Here is a 25893-nt window from a genome sequence, read left to right as displayed (position 1 = left end):
GCAAATCTTTCAAGACGAGGAGAGCTTTCATTCGGCTGGCCGAGAAAATGGCCCATCAGTAATGAGAAATGGGTTGTACATTTTTAAAACACATCAAACCGACAATTAGTTTCAAATATCTTTTTTTCATTTTGAGATTTTAAATTACATTAATTTTTATGCATGGAGAATATGTTGGATTTTATACATTTATATACATTTATTTTTAAAATCAGTTTGAGTGTGAGTCGAAATTTCAGGATTAAAAACAGTTCGGACCACGCCAAAATATGCAAAATTTCATATAATTTTTTAACCATGGCCACGATATGGGATGTAATGCTAACAAAAAGAATATGGGCTAAAAAACCTTAAGAATTAGCAAATGGGCTGTAAATTATTAGAAATAATGGCAGATGGGCTGTATGCGGTTTTCCACAGATTTGAGGCTTTCGTAAAAAAAAGGTTGACGCACAAGCAGCGACTGTTGGATTTCCATCCAACGGCCGTCGTGCTTCTTCAATCTCTGCTCTTCCTGCTCCAGCCGCTCAAACAAGCGTCTGCGGGACTGCCTGCTCACTCCTCCCCATGGCCGGCTGTGCTGCCGCGCAGGCCTCACCGCCCCATTGTACTCCCATCGCTGGCCTAGCCATCCCTCTACTCACCCACACCTGTTGTTATTCTTCGGTGACGGCAGACGAACCAGTAAACCCTCGTACAGTCGTACTCCCCTCCGCGTGGGAAACAACTGCCGAGTCTTCCCTGCCTCCATGCCGTTCCCTTCCTAGGCCTCACCATCGTCCACCGCCCTGTTGCTCTCGGCGCGGCCTGGTCAACATGGTCAACGACCATCATGCATCTAAAGTGGAATGTACGTGGAGAGGCTGACAGCTGGGTCCACGGCCGCACGCAAGGAAATGCCTCCTTATTACGCGCAAAATAATGATTCCTCCACCTGACATCTGGGACCCACCGAAAGGGCCTCTGTATTTCGCGAAAAAAACGTTACCGCCGCTGACAGCTTGGACCCACCAGCTATATCTTCGCATGCAAGGAAGTGCCTCCTTATTACGCAAAAAAAATGAATACTCCCCCTGCTAGCTAGGACCCAGTATAGTGGCAGGCTGACTTGTGGGCCTACTAAGTTGACGGGGACGGAGGGATTTGTCAACTTAGTCAATACTCCAGTGACCGTACGATGTCCATCCAACGGCCGTAGTGCTTCTTCAACCTCTGGTCTTCGTTCTCCAACCGCCCAAAGCAGCGCCGGTTGTGCCGCATGCTCCTGCCTCCCGTGGCCGGCTGTGAGACCGCAGAGGCCTCACCGCCCGCTACTACTCCCACTGCTAGCCAGTCCATCCCTCTACTCACCCACACCCCCTGTTATTCTGCGGCGACGGTAGCCTCACACCGCAGCCGAACTAGTGAACCCTCGTACTCCTCTTCGCGTGGGCATCCACTACTGCGTCTTCCTCGGCTCCGTGTCGTCCCCTTCCTAGGCCTCGCCGTCGTCCACCGTCATGGTGCTCTAGGCATGGCGTGGTCAATGTGGTCGTGGAATGGCTTCCATCGGAAGAGTACTATGCATGGAGAGGATGACAGCTGGGTCCACGACGGCCACAAGGAAGTGCCTCCTTATTACGCGCAAAATAATTATTCCTCCACCTGACAGCTGGGACCCACCCGACGGGCCACCGTATTTCACAAAAAAAATGTTTCCCCCTGACTGCTAGGACCCACCAGCTACACCTTCGCACGCAAGGAAGTGCGTCCGGGCAAAAAAACGATTCGTCCCCCTGACTGCTGGGACCCACCAGCTACATCTTCGCACGCAAGGAAGTGTGTCCGAGAAAAAAACGATTCGCCCCCCTGACTGCTGGGACCCACCAGCTACATCTTTGCACACAAGGAAGTGCCTGATAGTCGGGACCCACCTGGTCGAAGCTTGCGTAGCGTTGTCATTCTGGTCGCGAATGTGTACGTACATACTGGTCGATGTAGAGGCGCGCACGTGTCATAGTAGAGGCGCGCACGTAGCATGTACATGTACATACAGCGGCCAGGGTGCAAGAAAGAAAATACGGCCACGTACATACATACGGGCAGGGTCTCGAACGCCTACTCGCGCATACGTACATGGCTGGTCGGAACAGAGAAACAACATCGTCGTCATGTTCATGGGGCGGCAACGGAATGCGTCGTGTTCATGGGAAGGCAACGGAATGCGTCGTGTTCATGGGGAGGCAAAGGAATGTGGCGTGTTCATCGGGAGGCAACGGAACGCGTGGGAGCCAACCGACTGGGTCGGAATGGAATGCATCGTCGTGTTCATCGGGAGGGCTTGCATGGAACAGGCGATGGAAACGAGGCCTATCGTACCGCAGAATGGAGGAAACAGACCTCCTACGTTCTAAATTGGGGTCCTGTTGATTGGGAGGGGTATGGCGTACCGCAAAACGGACGAAACGGACCTCCTACGGTCGAAACAGGGGTCCTGTTGATCGCGAGCGTTGTGGCGTACCGCAAAACGGATGAAACGGACCTCCTACGATCGAAACGGGGGTCCTGTCATTGGGAGGGGTGTGGCGTACCGCAAAACGGGTCTCCACGGGATACTGTTCATCTGCACCATCGACCTCCTCCAGCCACCACGGGCTCCTGTTCATCCAGCCTCCAACGCGTGCTACTCCACAGGCTACTGTTCAACCACCCCTCCACTGTCTACTGTTTATCCAGCGCTCCACACCACGGGGTCCTGTTCAACCACCCCTCCACGGGACCCCTTCACCATCTACTATTCATCCAGCCCTCCACACCACGGGGTCCTGTTCATCCAGAGGCAACACCACTGCTCACTGTTCATCCAACCCCCCCCCCTCCCGCAACCCTAAACTGTTAATCCCATCTAGAGGAACAGTTACCAGCAGTAGCGAAGGAATCGCTCGATCGGGTTCAGTTAACAGCCATCGATCGATCGCTCGGGTTCAGTAACGCGTAGCCTGCAGTGCAATCACTCGGGTTCAGTTAGAGCCCAACGCCTCGCTCAGGTTCAGTTAGAGCCAACGCCTCAAACACACGCGCGTACGTGTACGAGAGAAACGCGCATCGCTCGGCCCCCGACCTCCCACCGTAATCGGCAACTCCCCAAAATTTTCCTCCCCCTCGCTTCTACCACGGTTTTTTCCGTCATGGACAGCCCAAAGAATGTCATGCAGCTGCGTCTCTGGCCCGCCCAGGACGAAAAGCCCATTTTCTATCATGATTTTTTGTCATAGAAGTAGGATCCCACCACATCTGTGATGATACCGGGTTTTGTCACAATTATCGTCATAGAAGTGTCATATGTATGACAAAAAAAAGTTCGTTCGGGCCAAAATGTCATGGATGTGTCTTTTTTTTGTAGTGCATGGATATAGCACTATAGATGGAATAGAGTATGATGGTGAAGGTTATGTGGGGAAGACAAAAAGGGAGGAAGTCTCACATCGACGCGGCTAATCAACGGGCTATGGAGATGCCCATCAATTGATGTCAATGCGAGGAGTAGGATTGCCTTGCAACGGATGCACTAGAGCTATAAGCGTATAAAAGCTCAAACTGAAAACTAAGTGGGTCTGCATCCAACTTGCTTGCTCATGAAGACCTAGGGCATTTGAGGAAGCCCATCGTTGGAATATACAAGCCAAGTTCTATAATGAAAATTCCCACTAGTATATGAAAGTGATAACTCAAGAGACTCTCTATATGAAGAACATGGTGCTACTCTGAAGTACAAGTGTGGTAAAAGGATAGTAACATTGCCCCTTTTCTTTTTTTTTCTTTTTTTCCTTTTTTTGGGCAGGCTTCGTTGGCCCCCTTTTTTTATTTAGGCTTCTTCGACCTCTCTCTTTTTTTTACATGGGGCAATGCTCTAATAATGATGATCATCACACTTTTATTTACTTACAACTCAATATTACAACTCGATACTAGAACAAAGATATGACTCTATATGAATGCTTCCGGCGGTGTACCGGGATGTGCAATGATCTAGCATAGCAATGACATCAAAAAACGGACAAGCCATGAAAACATCATGCTAGCTATCTTACGATCACGCAAAGCAATATTACAATGAATGCTCAAGTCATGTATATGATGATGATGGAAGTTACATGGCAATATATCTCGGAATGGCTATGGAAATGCCATAATAGGTAGGTATGGTGGCTATTTTGAGGAAGATATAAGGAGGCTTATGTGTGATAGAGCGTATGTATCATGTGGTTTGGATGCACCGCCGAAGTTTGCACCAACTCTCGAGGTGAGAAAGGGTAATGCACGGTACCGAAGAGGCTAGCAATGATGGAAGGGTGAGAGTGCGTATCATCCATGGACTCACATTAGTCATAAAGAACTCATATACTTAATGCAAAAGTTTATTATCCCTCAAAGCAAAGTACTACTATGCATGCTCCTAGGGGGGAGGATGGTAGGAGTTAACCATCGCGCGCCCCCAACCTTCACGCAAAGATAAACAATCAAAATACAATGCACGCCAATTTGGTTACATAGTTCGTAGACCATACGTGCATGCTTCAGGAATCACAAACCTTAACACCAATATCCTTACTAAACACAACCATCTACTAGTACCTCCCACATATTATCATCTCTATATCACAAAACTATTGCAAGGAATCAAATATATCATATTCAGTGATCTACAAGTTTTATGTAGGATTTTATGACTAACCATGTGAATGACCAATTCCTGTCATCTCTCTAAATAGATATAAGTGAAGAAAGAGAGTTTAATTCTTTCTACAAAAGATATGCCCATGCTCTAACAAATATAAGTGAAGCAAAAGAGCATTCTACAAATGGCGGTTTTCCATTTGAAGAGAAACAGGCAATCCAAACTTCAAATGATATAAGTGAAACACATGAAGCATTCTATAAAGCCATACTCAAAAGATTTAAGTGAAGTGCAATGAGAATTCTATAAATCAACCAAGGAATATCTCATACCAGCATGGTGCCTAAAATAAAGTGAAAACTAAATGCAAAAGACGCTCCAAGATTTGCACATATCGCATGAACGAAACGAATCCGAAAACATACCGATACTTATTGAAGAAAGAGGGGATGCCTTCCGGGGCATCCCCAAGCTTAGACGCTTGAGTCTCCTTGAATATTTAATTGAGGTGCCTTCGGCATCCCCAAGCTTGAGCTCTTGCCTCTCCTCCTTTTTCCTCATATCGAGACCTCCTCGATCAAACACTTCATCCACACGAAACTTCAACAGAAAACTCGGTAAGATCCGTTAGTATAATAAAGCAAATCACTACTCGAGGTACTGTTGCAAACCAATTCATATTTTGTTTTTGCATTGTGTCTACTGTAATATTACTTTTCCATGTCTTAATCCACTGATAGAAATTGATAGTTTCATCAAAACAAGCAAACTATGCATCAAAAAAAGAATCTGTCAAAAACAGAACAGTCTGTAGCAATCTGAACATTCACCATACTTATGGTACCCCAAACATTCTACCAAAATTAGTAAAAATAAACAATTTTTACAGAAAGACAAGGCAAAAAGTTTCAGAACCTTTTGACTTTCGAGCAAAAAATGTAAAATCTTGCACTACAACCAAAGTTTCTGTCCTGCACCGTACAAACCAACAAGCATTGTAAAAATCCTAAAGGCAAACCTTAGCACATTATTTTTATAATACAATAGAATTGTACAAGGAGATAATTATTTTTGATGAAAAGTTTCTATAATTAAGATTCACAAAGTTTCCGTGAGCATGAACAAAGTTCAAGGCTAGCTCCCACTTTAACAATGCTTCGTCTTTCTCACTTTCGCTTTCCTTTTTGACAAGTTTTGGGTTCCCCTCTTTATTTTTTTTGTTTTTAAACTTTATGAAAGCACTCAGCATAAATAAATGACTCTCTAAAACTTCCGGGTTGTCTCCCTGGCAGCGCTTTCTTTAAAGCCATTAAGCTAGGCATATAGTGCTCAAGTAATGGATCCACCCGGATCACAAGGTATATTAAAGCCAATTTTAATTAACAATGATTTGTGATTTAGTAGTGAGCACAAAATAACATATATCATGCAACAACGAAGTTTAACTCTCTTCCTATGCATCGGCATGTCATAAAAGAACAATTCATGCACACCAAGTAAAGGCCAATGCATAGTATAAGCAGTTTCTTGCAATTCTATCGTGTTGGAAACATAGAGATGTGGAGATATAATTCCTCTCTCATAATAATTGCAAGTAGTAGAAGCAAGTACATGCATATTATATCTATCAAAAACATCATGTGTAGTAGTAAAATGCAACCCATCAATATAATCCTTAATAAGCACAAACTTCTCCGATATAGTGTAGTTGGGAGAATTCAAAAAGATAATAGGACTATCATACGTGGGTGCAATAGCAACAATTTCAAGTTTAACATAAGGAACTATAGCAAGTTCATCTCCATAAGCATCATTCATATTGGCATCTTGGCCACAAGCATAGCAAGCATCATCAAAAAGGGATATTTCAAGAGAATCAACGGGATCATAGCAATCATACTTCGATAAGCACGAAGGGAAATTAAACAATGTATGAGTTGAAGAGTTACTCTCATTAGAAGGTGGGCACGGGTAGGTTATCCGCTCTTCCTCCTTTTGTTCTTCTTTCTCCTCATCATCGTTTTCATCCAATGAGCTCACAGTTTCATCAATTTCTTCTTCCATAGACTCCTGCAAAATATTAGTCTCTTCTTGGACAGCGGAGACTTCCTCAATAAATACATCAATATCATAATTGAATTCATAATTCTCATTGCAAAATTTTTAGGTCTGTAAACAGCATCCTCAAGATTTTCACATGTTTTAAACAAAGATTCAATTTCATAAGCACCAATAAAAGCAATAAATTCTTCTATTTGTTCCACATCATAGTAATCATATATACCATTAGCATAAGAAGCTAAGGTTTCATTATCATTAAATTTGCATGAAAAGGAAAGGTGTGGAGCCTTCATCCTATAGCAACATGCATAATCATATCTCAAGCATAGTTCCCGAGCATACCAACGCAACATATAAATTTGATCCGATAATAGTTTTCCCTTTTTGTGTCAAGCGATAATCCCTAAAGTATTCAGGATGATCCAACGTGTCTCCCATAACATAATTGAATGGGGTTTTCTCAGGATTATCAAAGTAGTACAAAATATCTTTCACATAATGAGCATCGAGGGTTTTAGGAGGTTCCCCATCACCATGAGTAGCAACTACACCTAATTTTTTTTGGTATTTCATGTTCCATATCCATAACTAAAGATAGAGAACAACTAAGAACAACAAATAAAAGTTACTTAGTGATAAAGCAAACAAGCACACACGAGAATATTTACCCCATGCTATGACTCCCCGGCAACGCCGCCAGAAAAAGGTCTTGATAACCCACAAGTGTAGGGGATCAATTGTAGCCTCTTTTGATAAGTAAGAGTGTCGAACCCAATGAGGAGCTAAAGGTAGAACAAATGTTCCCTCAAGTTCTATCGACCACCAGTACAACTCTACGCACGCTTGACGTTCACTTTACCTAGAACAAGTATGAAACTAGATGGACTTTGTAGGTGTTGTTGGATAGGTTTCCAAGAGAATAAAGAGCACGTAAATAAAAGCTAGGGGCTGTTTAGATAAAGAAGCAATAAAGTAAATATAGCGAGTGTGGAAAAGTGGTGGTAGGAGTTGTGAAATTGTCCCTAAGCAATTGACTACTTTACTAGACCGATAGCAAGTTTTATGTGGGAGAGGCATAATCTAACATACTTTCTCTTCTTGGATCATATGCACCTATGACTGGAACTCTAACAAGCATCTACAACTACTAAAGATCATTAAGGTAAAACCCGACCATAGCATTAAAGCATCAAGTCCCCTTTATCCCATACGCCACAACCCCCTTACTCGGGTTTATGCTTCTGTCACTCAAGCAACCCACTACAAGTGAATCATGAATGCATTGCAACACCCTACAATGGGAATACCTCACGCTTGTGCGACACGGAGAGTACCATAGGATAGCAACATAACCACAATCAAATTAAACCAATCACAGCAATTCATCAATCACCGGTAGGACAACAAAAATCTACTCAGACATCATAGGATGGCAACACATCATTGGATAATAATATGAAGCATAAAGTACCATGTTCAAGTAGAGGGTACAGCGGGTTGTTGGAGAGTGGACCGCTGAATATAGATGGAGGAAGGTGATGGAGATGTTGGTGAAGATGGCGGAGGTGTTGGTGAAGATTGCGGGGATGATGATGGCCCCCGGCGGCGTTCCGGTGCCACCGGAAGTAAGGGGGAGAGAGCCCCCCTTCTTCTTCTCCTTCCTTGACCTTCTCCCTAGATGGGAGAAGGGTTTCCCCTCTGCTCCTTGGCTCCCATGGCATGGGAGGGGCGAGATCCCCTCCGAGATTGGATCTGTCTCTCTGTCTCTCTCTGTTTCTGCGCTCTCAGATTCTTCCCTTTCACCGTTTCTTATATATCCGGAGATCCGTAACTCCGATTTGATTGAAACCTTCGCCTAGATTTTTCTTCCAAAATTAGCTTTCTTGAAGCCAAAGAAGAGCTTTCTTGCAGCCAAAGAAGAGTCAGGGGCGCGCCCCCTGCCTCGTGGCCCCCTCGGGCACCGTCTTGCGTTGATTCTTCCTCCCAAATCTCACAAATATTCCAAAAATATTCTCCATCCGTTTTTATCCCGTTTGGACTCCGTTTGATATGGGGTTTCCGTGAAACATAAAAATGCAACAAACAGGAACTACCACTAGGCACTGGATCAATATGTTAGTCCCAAAAATAGTATAAAAAGTTGCCAACAGTATATGAAAGTTGAATAATATTGGCATGGAATAATCAAAAATTATAGATATGACGGAGATGTATCAGTACCATAACAACATCAACGGGAACACAAGGTTATGTTTGCTTACCAGACCAGGGTACTGCACGTCCATAACCTTCCCTCGTTGGAGGTACCGACCAAAGGCATGACAACAGACCGAATAAAGGCCTTCCCATAAAGGCAAATGTGGTTGCGCTGGGAAAAACTTGATTCAGTGGCACCATGACCCGATCAATGATATGTTCAAGTTGATTTATTATCAGGTTTAAGCTAAAATAAAAATAGTCGGTGTCATGATATGACATGCAAATGCACTCATATAACATGCTTCACTAATCATCAGAACAATACCGGGTTAACTTATATCAAGCACTAATCAAAAATTGTAGAAACCCATGGCACTATTCTGGTCATGCTTATGCAGCAACTAATCATGCCAATAACTTAGCATAATCATTTTCTTACTCAAGAAAATATTATTCAAACTAGTCCCTTTTCATAAGAAAATTATTTCTCCATAATCTATCATCACTTATAATAACTTAAATCTAACTTAGTAAACTTTTAACTTTCTGTCAATCAAGATATCCTCATGAATAAGCTTGCAAAAGAAAATAATAATAATTCTGTAACTAGGTGATTTAAATGCATGAACTAATTTAACCATTCAAGTTGAAAATAAATCACAAATATTGCATTGGCACCATGAAAATGTTGTTGTCTTTTGCCTTAGTGCAGATGAGGGTGACACTCCTCCTGGTGATCCTCAAGAAAAGCTTCACCTTCTGAAATCAATTCAAAAACACAAAAAGAAAATATTAAGAAACACTGTGAAATTCACCAGAAAATCTAGGCGGAAGATAAAAATCTCATCTTTGGTGTGTTGTTAGAGATTTTCATACAGAACACAATGTAAAAAGAATCAATTCATTTGGACTTATGGTTAAAAAGTTGTGGTTGTTTGAATTGTTCTAGAATTATTTGAATTCGAATTAATATAAACAGAACTGGGGGGCGTGACGTCGAAAGCGTAAACCCCGCAGGGCGCCTCCACTCATACCACTTCGGCCGCGGCCAGAGTGGCTGACAGCGGGCCCCGCTGGTAAAGTGAGAGGGAGGGGGAGAGAGAGACAGGGCACGGCGGGGCTTCGTCGGAGCACACGCTGGCAAGGAGGGCGACTAGGCCCGATCTGGAGGGATGGATCGAAAGAGCAGAGAGAGGTGCACCTGCCCATACCCGTAGAACAGCTAGGGGTGGTCGGACGGGGACGAAATGAACCTCTCCAGCAGTGGCAGAGAGCCATGGTCGCCAGAGTTGGAGATGACGGCGATGAGGGGCTGCCCTAATGACTCCAACTGAGTCGGACGGCACCACTGAAGCACGGCGGAGTCCCTGGAAGAGTCGCCTGAGCTTGGGAGGGACTGGACCGTGCGGACGGACAGAGGGGATCTCCCGCAAGCTCGAGCTCGGGGACGGCGACCCGAGGCCTGCCCGGCCGGGCTATGGCTTCCTACGAGTTTGTGGAGTGTGTGAGAGGTGTTGGGGATGCTCGAGAAGGTTGGGGGGCTGGATTTATAGCCAAGCGGAGCGACGGGTTCGGGCTCCGCCGGAGGACACCTGGACGTTGCGCCCGGTGACGAGGAGCGTCAGTGAGAGAGGGAGAAGGCGACGCAGCTCACACAGGAACTGTGAACAGGCGGAGACGAGCACAGGAACACTGGGATGGCGACGAACACAGTGCGCAGCACATTATTGGATTGGCCGGACCGCGCCCGTGCTCGCTGTGGTGAGTTCCGGCATCGGCGAGTGCCAGGAGGAAGTTAATGGCGTCGGGACGATGATGGTGGCGAGGTTTGGCGAGGTTTGGCGGGCGGGGAAGCGAGCACGCGCCGAACAGAGCGCTCAGCGGCACCTAGAGCGCGACGACAAGCATGCTGGCATCATGCACACGCGTGGTCACCGCGTGCATTGCGACATAGAGCCACGGCTTGCCCCAAATTTCGTCTCTGGCTTGTAGTCCTTAGTGTTTAGGTTAGGGCCAATGCTTTGAGTTGAGCTTAGGTGCAGTAAACTTCATTTTTACTACGGTGCAAGTTACTGGTCAGTAAATTTGAGAGCTTGATGTGGTTAAACGGCTAGGAGTTGGGAGTTGTTCTTTGGTGGTTAGCAATCATCTAGGAGGGTAGTGATGCACAACAAAATGCAACACCAATGGAGCAAGTAAAATGGTAGTTGATGTAGAAACTACCATTTCTGTCCAAAACAGAAAATAATTTCTGTAGCAAAAATATTCCAAAAAGTGGTGTGATATTTTTGCTCAGGGAGGTGCCCTAGGGTTCAAAATATTTTTCTGAATTTTCTCAGATTTTTTTGGGCAAGAAATATTGGGGTTGCTTTGGAGCACAAGTTTTTGGTTAGGGTTTTGAGAGGAAAATGAATCTTTTTCATTTAAGAAAAATATCCATGATATTATTTTGAGGTATACCAGAGAGGAAATGATGGTTTCGGAGAGAAATGAGCCACTTGGGTGAAAGCCAAGGTGATGCCCAAGTGTTTAAGTACAACTGAAAATGATTCAAATGCCAAAATTCAAATCAAATCCAAAAGAGATCTAGAAAAAGAAAAGAGGGCAAAACCAGGCTGTCACATAATCCTCGATAAGAGACCCAAATCCACTTCCTTCAAGCCAGCAGACGAAATAGTTAAATTTCAAGTCCACCCAACGGACCCCAAGAAGACAGCTTCCATTGGGGCACAGCTGGATCCGACGGTCGACGCTGCATTACGCGCATTCCTGCATGAGAACTGGGACATCTTTTCCTGGCACCCTTCGGATATGCCAGGTATCCCATCAAGACTAGCCGAGCATAGTCTCAATATACTAAAAGGATAGAAACCAGTCAAGCAAATGCTGCGCTAATTTTCCGAACCCAAACGACAAGCTATGGGTAAGGAGCTAGCCAAGATACTCGAAGCCGGGTTTATCAGAGAGATCAAACATCTGGAATGGCTAGCAAACCTAGTCTTGGTACAGAAGAAGGATAAATCCTGGCGCCTATGTGTCGATTTCAAAGACCTTAATAAAGCCTTCCCTAAGGACCCCTTCCCACTACCTCGCATTGACGAGATTCTTGACGCGACCGCGGGACACGATTCACTGTATCCCCTTGACGCGTACTCCTGACACCATCAAATTAAGATGAAAGAATCCGACCAGGCCGCAACGGCATTCATCACCCCGTATGGGCCCTTCTGCTTCAACACCATGCCTTTCGGGCTCAAGAACACCGGTGCAACCTATCAACGCATGATTCAAACATGCTTGGAAAAGCAAATCGGCACGACTGTGGAGGCATGTGTAGATGATGTGGTCTTTAAAACTAAGCATGTCGAATCATTGGTGGATAACTTACACCTTAAATTCGACAACCTCCGAGCATATGACATATGCCTCAATCCGGAAAATGTGTTTTCAGCATTCTAGCCGGAAAACTGCTTGGGTTCATTGTCTCAAATAGAGGAATAGAAGCAAACTCAGCCAAAATCCGAGCCCTATCACAGTTTGCAACACCAACAGACCTCAAGCAGGTCAAAAAACTAGCTGGATGCGTGGCAACTTTGAACCATTTTATCTCTAGACTAGGGGGAAAGGCATTACCATTATATCGCCTGCTCCGCCGCACCGACCACTTCGTGTGGACGAACACCGCCACAGCCATACTGGAAGAAATAAAAAATTTGCTAGCAAGCAACCCAATCCTGGCCACACCAAATGTCGGTGAACCAATGTTGCTCTACCTATCTGCAACTCACCGGGTGGTGAGTGAGGTGCTCGTCATTGAACGAAATGAAGAGGGACATAAATTCCCACTTCTAAAACCAGTATATTACGTATCGACGGTCCTTACACCATGCAAGTCCCGATACCCGCATTATCAAAAGATAGCATATGCGGTCTTTATGGCATCCCGCAAGCTGCGACACTACTTCCAAGAGTGATCGATCACGATGGCCTCTGAAGTACCACTCAATGATATCATAAAAACCTGGGATGCCACCGGCCGAATTTCCAAATGGGCCATTGAACTCTTACCATTCGAAATAACTTACAAGCCACATTGAGCTATTAAATCTCAGGTGTTGGCCGACTTCATCGCCGAATGGACAGAGGCCGAACTCCCTAAAGAGTACGACACATATTCAAACTGGGTGATGCCCTTCGATGGCTCTAAAATGCTAGCTGGACTTGGGGCTGGTGTCATCTTGACATCCCCCACAGGAGACTCAGTCCGCTATGTGCTCCAAATAATGTATACAGACTCCAACAATACAGCCGAATACTAGGCCCTATTGCATGGTCTCCGGATGGCTGTCTCCATGGGCATACAACGCCTCGAGGTGCGCGGGGATTCAAACCTCGCAATATCCCTAATAAACAGAGAATTCGATGCAAAAGAGCTGAAGATGGAGACTTACCGCAACACCGTACTCAAAATATCGGCTCGGTTTGAGGGGCTCTAGTTTAATCACGTGACTCTAGAGAGTAATCAAGCTGCGGACATCCTTGCCCACATGGGCGCTAAACGTGACCCCGTCCCACCAAACACCTTTGTGGAGCAGCTCTTCAAGCCATCGATGGTGTGGCAGGACGAGAGCGGCAACACCGTTCCGGAGCTGATCATACCCCCAGATTCCGAACACAGTTCCGATATTATCGGGGGTACAGGCACCGAAATAACACCATCGGCCCACGAAATCATGGTTGTAATTGCCCCATGGACTGAACCTTTCCTCGCCTACCTTACTAGGAATGAGCTCCCTGATGATGAGATGGAGGCCCGTCGTATTGTTCGACACTCGAAGGCCTACAAAGTTCATGAAGGGGAACTGTACAAGAAAAGTACTACCGGAGTCCTTCAAAGATGTATCTCCGAAGAAGAGGGACGATAGCTCGTGGCCAAAATACACGCCGGTCTTGGTGGCCATCACACTGCAGCTCGAGCCCTTGTAAGTAAGGCCTTCCATACAGGTTTCTTTTGGCCCACGGCCCAAGCAGACGCATAGGACCTCGTACAGCGCTATGTTGGATGCCAGCTTGTCGCCAATCAAAGCCATATGCCGCCCACTGCCCTATGAACAATCCCCCTTACATGGACTTTTGCAGTCTGGGTGCTAGACATGGTCGGACCCCTTAAAGGGGAAAGCCATAAAAAGAAATATTTACTGGTTATGGTCGACAAATTCACTAAGTGGATAGAAGCCAAACCAGCCAAAACGGCTGAAGTCAGACCGGTTATGAACTTCATATCCGGTGTCGTACACTGTTATGGTGTACCACACAGTATTATTACTAACAACGGCTCTAACTTTAAGGCTGATGAGGTGAAAACTTGGTGCGCTAATTTGGGCATCAAGCTTGATTACGCCTTTGTATATCACCCTCGGACAAACGGTCAGGTCGAATGGGCTTATGGCCTAATAATGAGCGGCATCAAACCCAGACTATTGTGATCTCCACAAGAATCAGACAAGCACTGGGTCAAGGAACTCGATTCCATACTCTGGGGGCTGCAGACCACGCCCAATCGCACGACCGGATATACACCTTTCTTCATGGTGTACGACGCGGAGGCAGTCCTGTCTTGCGACATTATTCATGACTCACCTCGAGTATGCATGTACGAAGAGAGAGAAGTCGAGATTGATCGGCAGGATGATCTGGACAGCCTGGAGGAGGAGCGCGATGTTGCGAAGGCCCGTTCTGCATTCTACCAACAGCAGGCTCGGCGATATCAAAGAAGGGAAGTACAGGCAAAGACCTATAATGTCGATGAACTCGTTTTACACCTACCAGAGAAGAAAAAGAACAAGCTCAAGCCCAAATGGGAGGGCCCCTTCATTATAGACGAAGTTCTTGCTGGAGGAGCTTATTGCCTTCGCAATCCTTCGGATAATCGCTTGGAACTAAACCCATGGAACTCCACCTGGCTCCGGAGATTCTACACCTAAGTCCGCACTTATATTTTCTTCCCTCATCCCTTCTTTTCTCCCTTTTCACCTTTTTCTTCCTTCTCATTTTTATACGACTTCTCACTCGTGTTCGGATAAACCGCACACCGAGGGGCATACATCCTCAAATGTACATACCCCACAATACATGGGGGCTTCTTTTCTCAGAAGCATACTATCATTGTTATTTTTTGAGCGTCAAGCTCACTGTATATATGTGTTGTCTACTCATATATGTCTTGTCTTCGCCATTATATGCACCTTTATGACTTAAGTTTTTGCCAAGCTGGGTTACCTGGCTCCTGTGCTTATGGCCTACATTCCCGCTTGTTCGGCTAGGGCATAAAGGGATCACCTCTGCGATTGTTACAGCCAGGTTATCCGGACGTGTACCTTAGACGGGTGAAGCCGAAAGCTAGCATTCTTAAGGGAATGATTGGTCGGCGGACAAAAGACGAACTGCCCTCGCACCAAGATAAGCCCCCAAATTACTGTGGTTCTTAGCATTACAGCTTCGGCATGCACAAAAATGCATGCTGGCACATGGAGAGGAACCCTAAAAGTGCAACTATCCCTAGGTGGTTTTGGTAATTCATAACAAGATATAGCTCATTGAGCTAATACTATTCCAAGACAAATATTTCAGGAAAGCTCAATGAATGGCATGGCATGGAGGATGAAAGTGGATCCCCCAAAATACTAAGGACAAAAAGGATTGGCTCAAGCTCAATATCTCAAGACTCTACATTTTATATTTTAGTGATCCAAGATCACATTGAGTCTATAGGAAAAGCCAATACTATCAAGGAGGGATGAGGTGTTGCTTGATGAGTTTCTTGCTTCAAGTGCTTAGTGATATGCTCCAAAAACCCTCAACTACTTTCTCATATCCACATATGACCTAAACCTAAAGTCAAACTCGGCCCCACTGATTCCTTCTATCCGGCGCCACCAAGTTCAGATGTCATAGTCACTGCCACAAACCCTAGGCAAATCGGTCTCACCGATAGGGATCTCGGTCTCACCGAGATGGATTGTAATCTCTCTGTTTCCCTTCATAACGTTTCAGTCTAACCGAAGTGAGCAATCGGTCCCACCGAGATTGCAATGTAAACTCTCTGTTTCCTTTTCGTAACATTTTGGTCCAACCGAAAAGAGCGAATTGGTCCCACCGAGTTTACCTGACCAACTCTCTGGTTAGCTAATTACCAAAATCGGTCTCACCGAGTTTGTGTAATCGGTCTCGCCGAGACTACGTTATGCCCTAACCCTAACCATATTGGTCCCACCGAGTTGCACGTCGGTCCCACCGAAATCACTAACGGTCACTAGGTTACTAGATCGGTCTGACCGACTTTGTTGATTCGGTCCCATCAAGATTGGTAAATTGTGTGTAATGATTAGATTTTGTGTGGAGGCTATATATATCCCTCAACCTCCTCTTCATTCATGGAGAGAGCCATCAGAACAAACCTACACGTCTAACTTACCATTTCTGAGAGAGAACTACCTACTCATGTGTTGAGGCCAAGATATTCCATTCCTACCATATGAATCTTGATCTCTAGCCTTCCCCAAGTTTCTTTCTACTCAAATTTTCTTTCCACCAGATCCAAATCATATGAGAGAGAGTTGAGTGTTGGGGAGACTATCATTTGAAGCACAAGAGCAAGGAGTTCATCATCAACACACCATTCGTTACTTCTTGGAGAGTGGTCTATCCTAGATAGGCTAGGTGTCACTTGGGAGCCTCCGACAAGATTGTGGAGTTGAACCAAGGAGTTTGTAAGGGCAAGGAGATCGCCTACTTTGTGAAGATCGACCGCTAGTGAGGCAAGTCCTTCGTGGGCGACGGCCATGGTGGGATAGACAAGGTATCTTATTCGTGGACCCTTCTTGGGTGGAGCCCTCCGTGGACTCGCGCAACCGTTTCCCTTCGTGGGTTGAAGTCTCCATCAACGTGGATGTACGATAGCACCACCTATCGGAACCACGGCTCAAAAATCACCGTGTCTCCAAATTGCGTTTGAAATCTCCAAAACCTTCCCTTTACATTCTTGCAAGTTGCATGCTTTAATTTCCGCTGCTCATATACTCTTTTCATGCTTGCTTTAATTGTGTGAAGATTGCTTGACTTGTGCTAAGATAGCTAAAATCTGCCAAAGACTAAAATTGGGAAAAGGTTAAGTTTTTAATTGGTCAAGTAGTCTAATCAACCCTTTGATTTCCATAGCTTTTCGTGGTCATAGCCTTGGTTTCACAACCTAGGAGAGTATGGCGTCTAGCGAGGGAAATTATCACCGTAGAGGTCCTTACTTTGATGGCACTAATTTTGCTAGTTGGAAGCATAAGATGAAAATGCATATTCTCGGAGATAACCCCACCGTTTGTGCTATTGTGTGTATTGGCTTGCAAGGTGAATTCTTTGATGGGAGGGAACCAAACCGTTAAGCTACTGCGGATGAATTGAAGATGCTGCAATACAACGCTCAAGCTTGTGATATCCTCTTCAACGGATTGTGCCCCGAAGAATTCAACAAAATCAGCCGTCTTGAGAATGCAAAGGAAATCTGGGATACTTTGATTGATATGCATGAAGGTACCGACTCCGTCAAGGAATCCAAGTTGGATGTGCTCCAAAGTCAACTTGACAAGTTCAAAATGAAGGATGGTGAAGGTGTCGCTGAAATTTACTCTAGGCTTGCTCTTATCACAAATGAGATTGCGGGCTTAGGAAGTGAAGAGATGATCGACAGATTCATCATCAAGAAGATCCTAAGAGCATTGGATGGAAAATATGATACCATGTGCACATTGATCCAAATGATGCCCAATTACGAGAATCTCAAGCCAACGGAGGTCATTGGAAGAATTGTTGCTCATGAGATGTCACTCAAGGATAAAGAGGAACTTCACAACAAGTCAAGTGGTGCTTACAAAGCCTCATGTGAAGCCCCTACATCATCAAGTGAGAAACAAACCTTCAATGAAGAATTGAGCTTAATGGTGAAGAACTTCAACAAATTCTACAAGAGTAGAAGCAAAGAAAGAAGCTCCAAGTCAAGGTCTTACAGTGAAAAAAGATCTTCCAGTCGAGAGCGCAATTGCTACAATTGTGGGAGACCCGGACACTATTCCAATGAGTGTACAGCACCCTACAAAAGAAGAGAAGATTCTCCCAAGAGAAGAAGTAGAAGAGAAGAATCACCGCCAAGAGAGAGAAGGAGTAGAGATGATCGTTATGAACGAAGAACATCCCGGAGAAGCAAAGATTTGGAAAGGAAGGACAAGTCATCAAATAGCTACACAAAACGAAGACATCAAGCTCATGTTGGGGAATGGGTATCCGGTTCTGACTCTGAACATCACTCCGAGAGAAGCTATCACTTCGACTCCGAACATACTCAAGATGAAGGTGTTGCCGGTCTAGCACTTGTGTCAACCAACTCCTACGACATATTTGATTCACCAAATGAAGGAATTGGAAGATGCTTCATGGCTAAAGGCCCTAAGGTAACTCCCCGAGTATGTTGATTTCAATAGTGATGAAGATGACTTGTTAGGTGATGATGATTTACTTATTAACAACTCTAGTGATGAATATTATGATGAAACGTCAATTAATCATGCTAAACAAGAAAAAACGAATGACAATGACAAGGATAAGATTGAGCTTCTAACTAAAGAACTAAACACTCTTAAGTTGGCTCATGAAACTATCTTAGGGGATCATCGAGAACTTTTGAGGACTCATGAGAAGTTACGCTTTGAAAAGCTCAATCTTGAGCAAGAGCATGAGTTCTTAAAAGCAATCAGTGATGATCTTCGCAAGAAAAGTTCTTCTTACATTGCCAAGCATTTACTCTTATCTACTTACATGCCTCAAGTCAAGTCTAGTAACAAGAACAAGAAGGATTCTTCATCTAGTAGTAACAATAATCATGCTAAATCCAATATTGTTGCTTCTAGTAGTTCTATTGATTCCACTAATGATTCTCTTAGCCAAGTTACACTTGAGCAAGAAAATATCTTATTGAAGGGAATTATAGAGAAAGGTGTTTACAAGAGTCTTGCCGGGAGTAAGTGATTCGAGGAAATTGTACGCAAGCAAGGAAGGCATCGGAAGAATCAAGGTGTTGGTTTTGAACAAAAGTTCAATGCCAATGGAGTTGAGTGGGAAGAAGATCAATACCCCAAGACGAAGTTTGTTCCTCAACAAGAGAAGTATGATCCTACTTCCTTCAAGGGGACACAAGCTCAAGATGATCTTCCACCACAAGACCACAAGCACAAAGGCAAGGACAAGCTTCAAGAGGAGATTGATGCATTTGAAGAAGCTCCTAAGGCCTTGGTCAAGTGGGTTCCCAAGACTACGTCAAGTTCTACTTCATCAAGCACGACTACAACTCCAAGTATTCCCATCAAGATGATATGGATCCCGAAGAAGAAGAACTAGAGAGTTCTTGAGGGTGACTCTACCAACATTCGTCACTCATATCATCATGGGATGGACAAGTGCAATCAACTTCCACATCTTGCACTAGTTCAAGGAGTCACAAACCCTCATGTTGGTAAGGCAAGGGACAAGGTAACCTAATGCTTTCATGGACATCATCTTGTGTGTGCATCACTCTATGTCTATGGATATACTTGTTTGTTCCTTGTGGGACTAACCCGTGTAGGTATTGAAAGTGCAACTCACTCCAAAGGATTGCTCCAAAGGATCTACATCAATATTGAGCATCCACATCTTTAACACCTTCATGAAGTCATCATCGACAAAACCCAAGGGGGGATCTCACATCTAGGGGGAGCTTAACTCTAAGAATTGAGTCAAAGCAACTCTAATGGTGTGAACACATCAATGCATTATGTAAAAGTGGTAACCCCACTTGAGCTTAAACGATGAGTATGACCTATGATCAAATGTTCTCGTTTGACTCCTAAGTCAATATCCTCATATATAGATGACCTAGTCATCGCCAATTGTTTGATAGATGCTATAATTGGTTATGCATGTTTTGCCACATATTTCATTTGGCATTTTATGGATTGAGCATGTGGTTGCATATTTAACTCATTCGAGGACATCCACTTGTTGCTTTGATTGATTGGCTTCTTTTTCTTTTGCCAAGTGGATTAACAAGAATGCCTAAGAACCTTCTCTAGCTATCTATGATTTTATTGTCTCAAACTCTATTCATGCTACATCACAAAATTTGATCAAGTCAGATTCGTACCACTCTGTATGAGGAGCACTCGGAGTCCCCGATTCGTCATGGACTTAAAGTTCCAAAACTTCTTTGTATGTTTCGATCTGATCGATTCTTCCATTTCGGTCAATACCAAGATCACTAAGTCGATCTAGGTTTTCAATCTCGGTGCAACCGATTTGAACTTTTCGGTCTCACCGAGTTGCTGTAACTGTCAACAGTTATGCATCTCGGTGCCACCGAGTTGTTCCACTCGGTCACACCGACAGGGTCGGGCTATATATACTCACGGGCAAATTTTTTGGAAAACTTCTCCAAACCTCTTCGCCCGCGCATAGCTCGCTCTGCCTCCTATGTCTCGGGATCGTCGACTTCATCGCCAGCCGCCTCCAGTCGCTGGTCTCCGCCGCTGTCAATGGAATTCATCCCCACCATTGCCGCCGTAGTGAGTTCATCCCCAAACTAGGGTATGGACTCTATCACAGTGCTATCCTCGTCCGATTCCTAGCACATTGTGATCATTATGATTCTTGCCACGATTGAAACACTTCTATCCAGTCAAAACAATCCTTAGAATAGATGCGATTTGAAAATTTAGGGTTAGATTTCCGCCGAAACCATCTCGGACCCACGGATTTCAAAAACTCGGTTCCACCGATTCGGCCAACACCATTGCACAAGTGATTTTCGGTCTGACCGAGAATTGCGAATCGGTGTGACCGATTTTAGAACTCTGTGAAACCCTAGCAGTCTCGGTGCCACCAAACTGTGACTCGGTCTGACCGAGATCACTAGTTTAGGTTACGAAAGATGCTTCGGTATCACCGAGTTTGCAAATCGGTTGACCCGAATTGCTTTCTGTGGAAAACTAAAACTTAGTTTTTGAATCATTCTTTTGCAAAAATCTCTGCATTTTTGTGATGCTCATCCATTCTATCTAATCTATAACTATTCACAGGGTCGGCAGTCAGTGTTTTTAGCATGTCAGACCAAAGTGACAGCCAGAACAGGGAAGAAGGCAGATTCACATGAGTGAGGGCACTAGTGTTGGGGAACGTAGCAGAAATTCAAAATTTTCCTACGAGTCACCAAGATCTATCTATGGAGAAACTAGCAACGAGGGGAAGGAGAGTGCATCTACATACCCTTGTAGATCGCTAAGCGGAAGCGTTCAAGAAAACGGGGTTGAAGGAGTCGTACTCGTTGTGATCCAAATCACCGGAGATCCTAGTGCCGAACGGACGGCACCTCCGCGTTCAACACACGTACATCCCGGTGACGTCTCCCATGCCTTGATCCAGCAAGTCCAGCAAGGAGAGAGGGAGAGGTTGGGGAAGACTCCATCCAGCAGCAGCACAACGGCATGGTGGTGATGGAGGAGCATGGCAATCCCGCAGGGCTTCGCCAAGCACCGCGATATATGAGGAGAAAGAGAGGTAGGGCTGCGCCAACAGGAGAAGAACTTCGTGTGTTGGGCTGCCCCTTTGCCTCCACTATATATAGGGGGAGAGGGGGGGCTGCACCCCCACCTAGGGTTCCACCCCTAGGGGCGGCAGCAAGCCCTAAATCCCATATAGGGTGGCGGCCAAGGGGGCAGAGGGGAAACTTGCCCCCCAAGAAAGGTGGGTGCGCCCCCTCCCCAAATCCTAGGCGCCTTGGGCCCTTGTGGGGGGGCGCACCAGCCCACCTGGGGCTGGTCCCCTCCCAAACTTGGCCCATGCTGCCCTCTGGTGATGGTGGCCCCACTTGGTGGACCCCCGGGACCCTCCCGGTGGTCCCGGTACGTTACCGATAAAACCCAAAACTTTTCCGGTGACCAAAATAGGACTTCCCATATATAAATCTTTACCTCCGGACCATTCCGGAACTCCTCGTGACGTCCAGGATCTCATCCGGGACTCCGAAAAACATTCGGTAACCACATACAAACTTCCTTTATAACCCTAGCCTCATCGAACCTTAAGTGTGTAGACCCTACGGGTTCGGGAACCATGCAGACATGACTGAGACGTTCTCCGGTCAATAACCAACAGCGGGATCTGGATACCCATGTTGGCTCCCACATGTTCCACGATGATCTCATTGGATGAACCATGATGTCGAGGATTCAATCAATCCCGTATACAATTCCCTTTGTCTAGCGGTATTGTACTTGCCCGAGATTCGATCGTCGGTATCCCGATACCTTGTTCAATCTTGTTACCGGCAAGTCTCTTTACTCGTTCCATAACACATCATCCCATGATCAACCCCTTGGTCACATTGTGCACATTTTGATGATGTCCTACCGAGTGGGCCCAGAGATACCTCTCCGTCACGCGGAGTGACAAATCCCAGTCTCGATTCATGCCAGCCCAACAGACACTTTAGGAGATACCCGTAGTGCACCTTTATAGGCACCCAGTTACGTTGTGACGTTTGGTGCACCCAAAGCATTCCTACGGTATCCGGGAGTTGCACAATCTCATGGTCTAAGGAAATGATACTTGACATTAGAAAAGCTTTAGCATACGAACTACGATCTTTGTGCTAGGCTTAGGATTGGGTGTTGTCCATCACATCATTCTCCTAATGATGTGATCCCGTTATCAACGGCATCCAATGTCCATGGTCAGGAAACCGTAACCATCTATTGATCAACGAGCTAGCGAACTAGAGGCTTACTAGGGACATGGTGTTGTCTATGTACCCACACATGTATCTGAGTTTCCTATCAATACAATTATAGCATGGATAATAAACGATTATCATGACAAAGGAAATATAATAATAATAACTAATTTATTATTGCCTCTAGGGCATATTTCCAACAGTCTCCCACTTGCACTAGAGTCAATATTCCAGTTCACATCGCCATGTGATTAACACTCACAGGTCACATCGCCATGTGACCAACATCCAAAGAGTTTACTAGTGTCACTAAACTACTTCACATCATCATGTGATTAAAGACTCAATGAGTTCTATGTTTTGATCATGTTTTGCTTGTGAGAGAGGTTTTAGTCAACGGGTCTGCAACATTCAGATCCGTATGTACTTCACAAATCTCTAGGTCATATTGTAAATGTTGCTTCCACGCTCCACTTGGAGCTATTCCAAATGGTTTGCTACTCAGAGTCATTTGGATAGGTTTTAAAGCTTGCATCGACGTAACCCTTTACGCCGAACTCTTTATCACCTCCATAATCGAGAAACATGTCCTTATTTACTCCAAGGACAATTTTGACCGCTGTCCAATGATCCATTCCTGGATCATTCTTGTACCCCTTGACTGACTCATGGCAAGGCACACTTCCGGTGTGGTACACAACATAGCATACTATAGAGCCTACGTCTGAAGCATAGGGTACGATCTTCGTCCTTTCTCTCTCTTCTGCCGTGGTCGAGCTTTAACTCTTAACTTCATACCTTACAACTCAGGCAAGAACTCCTTCTTTGACTGATCCATCTTGAACACCTTCAAGATCATGTCAAGGTATGTGCTCATTTGAAAGTACCATTTAGCGTTTTTGATCTATCCTCATAGATCTTGATGCTCAATGTTCAAGCAGCTTAATCCAGGTTTTCTATTGAAAAACACATTTCAAATAACCCTATATGCTTTCTAGAAATTCTACATCATTTCCGATCAACAATATGTCAACAACATATACTCATCAGAAATTCTATAGTTCTCCCACTCACTTCTTTGGAAATACAAGTTTCTCATAAACTTTGTATAAACCAAAAAACTTTGATCATCTCATCAAAGCGTACATTCCAACTCCGAGATGCTTACTCCAGTCCTTAGAAGGATTGCTGGAGCTTTGCATACTTGTTAGCGTCTTTTAGGATTGTCAAAACCTTCTGGTTGTATCACATACAACCTTTCCTCAAGGATATCGTCGAGGAAACAATGTTTCGACATCCTATCTGCAAGATTTCATAAATCATGCAGTAATTGCTAATATAATTCCAACTGACTCTTAGCATCGCTACGAGTGAGAAAGTCTCGTCGCAGTCAACTCCTTGAACTTGTCGGAAAACATCTTAACGACAAGTCGAGCTTTCTTAATGGTGATACTTACCATCATTGTCTGTCTTCCTTTTAAAATCCATCTGTACCCAACGGCCTTACGACCATCAAGTATTTCTTCCAAAGTCATGGATCCTCTCTCGGATTTTATGGCCTCGCGCCATTCGTCGGAATCCGGGCCCACCATCGCTTCTCCATAGCTCGTAGGTTCATTGTTGTCTAGCAACATGACCTTCAAGACATGATTACTGTACCACTCTGAAGTAGTACACATCCTTGTCACCCTACGAGGTTCGGTAGTGGCTTGATCTGAAGCATCATGATCACTATCATCATCTTCCACTTCAATTGGTGTAGGTGCCACATGAACAACTTCCTGTGCCCTGCTACACACTGTTTGAAGTGATGGTTCAATAACCTCATCAAGTCTCCACCATCCTCCCACTCAATTCTTTCAAGAGAAACTTTTCTCGAGAAAGGACCCGTTTCTAGAAACAATTACTCTTGCTTCCGGATCTGAGATAGGAGGTATACCCAACCATTTTGGGTATCCTATGAAGATGTATTTATCCGTTTTGGGTTCGATCTTATCACGATGAAACTTTTTCACATAAGCATTGCAGCCCCAAACTTTCAAGAAACGACAGCTTATGTTTCTCCAAACCATAGTTCAAACGGTGTCGTCTCAACGGAATTACGTGGTGCCCTATTAAAATGAGTGCGGTTGTCTCTAATGCCTAACCCATGAATGATAGTGGTAATTCGATAAGAGACACCATGGTACACACCATATCCAATAGGGTGCAACTATGATGTTCGGACACACCATCACACTATGGTGTTCCAGGCGGTGTTAGTTGTGAAACAATTTCCACAATGTCTTAATTGCGTGCGAAGCTCGTAACTCAGATACTCATCTCCATGATCATATCATAGACATTTTATCCTCCTATCACGATGATCTTCAACTTCACTCTAATATTACTTGAACCATTCAATAATTCAGACTTGTGTTTCATCAAGTAAATATACTCAACATCTACTCAAATCATCTATGAAGTAAGAACATAACGATATTCACTGCATGCCTCAGCACTCATTGGACTGCACACACATCAAAATGTATTACTTCCAACAAGTTGCTTTCTTGTTCCATTTCACTGAAAACGAGGCCTTTCAGTCATCTTGCCCATGCGGTATGTTGCATGACTCAAGTGATTCAAAATAAAGTGAGTCCAAACGATCCATCTGCATGGAGTTTCTTCATGCGTACATACCAATAGACATGGTTCGCATGTCTCAAAATTTTCAAAACGAGTGAGTCCAAAGATCCATCAACATGGAGCTTCTTCATGCGACCAATATGACTTACATAGCAGTGCCACGAGTAACTGGTACTATCATTACGATCTTATATCTTTTGGCATGAAAATGTGTATCACTACGATTGAGATTCATTAAACCATTCTTTTTAGGTACAAGACCATTGAAGGTATTATTCAAATAAACAGAGTAACCATTATTCTCCTTAAATGAATAACCGTATTGCGATAGACATAATCCAATCATGTCTATGCTCAATGCAAACACCAAATAACAATTAGTTAGGTTTAACACCAATCTCAATGGTAGAGGGAGCGTGCGATGCTTGATCAAATCAACCTTGGAAACACTTCCAACACATATCGTCACCTCACCTCTAGCTAGTCTCCGTCTATTCCGTAGATTTTATTTCGATTTACTAACACTTAGCAACCGAACTGG

The sequence above is a fragment of the Triticum aestivum genome, chromosome 5B, assembly GCF_018294505.1.
Source record: "Triticum aestivum cultivar Chinese Spring chromosome 5B, IWGSC CS RefSeq v2.1, whole genome shotgun sequence".
Taxonomy (NCBI): domain Eukaryota; kingdom Viridiplantae; phylum Streptophyta; class Magnoliopsida; order Poales; family Poaceae; genus Triticum; species Triticum aestivum.
The sequence above is the reverse complement of the archived record's forward strand: the minus strand, read 5'-3'. Positions refer to the sequence as shown.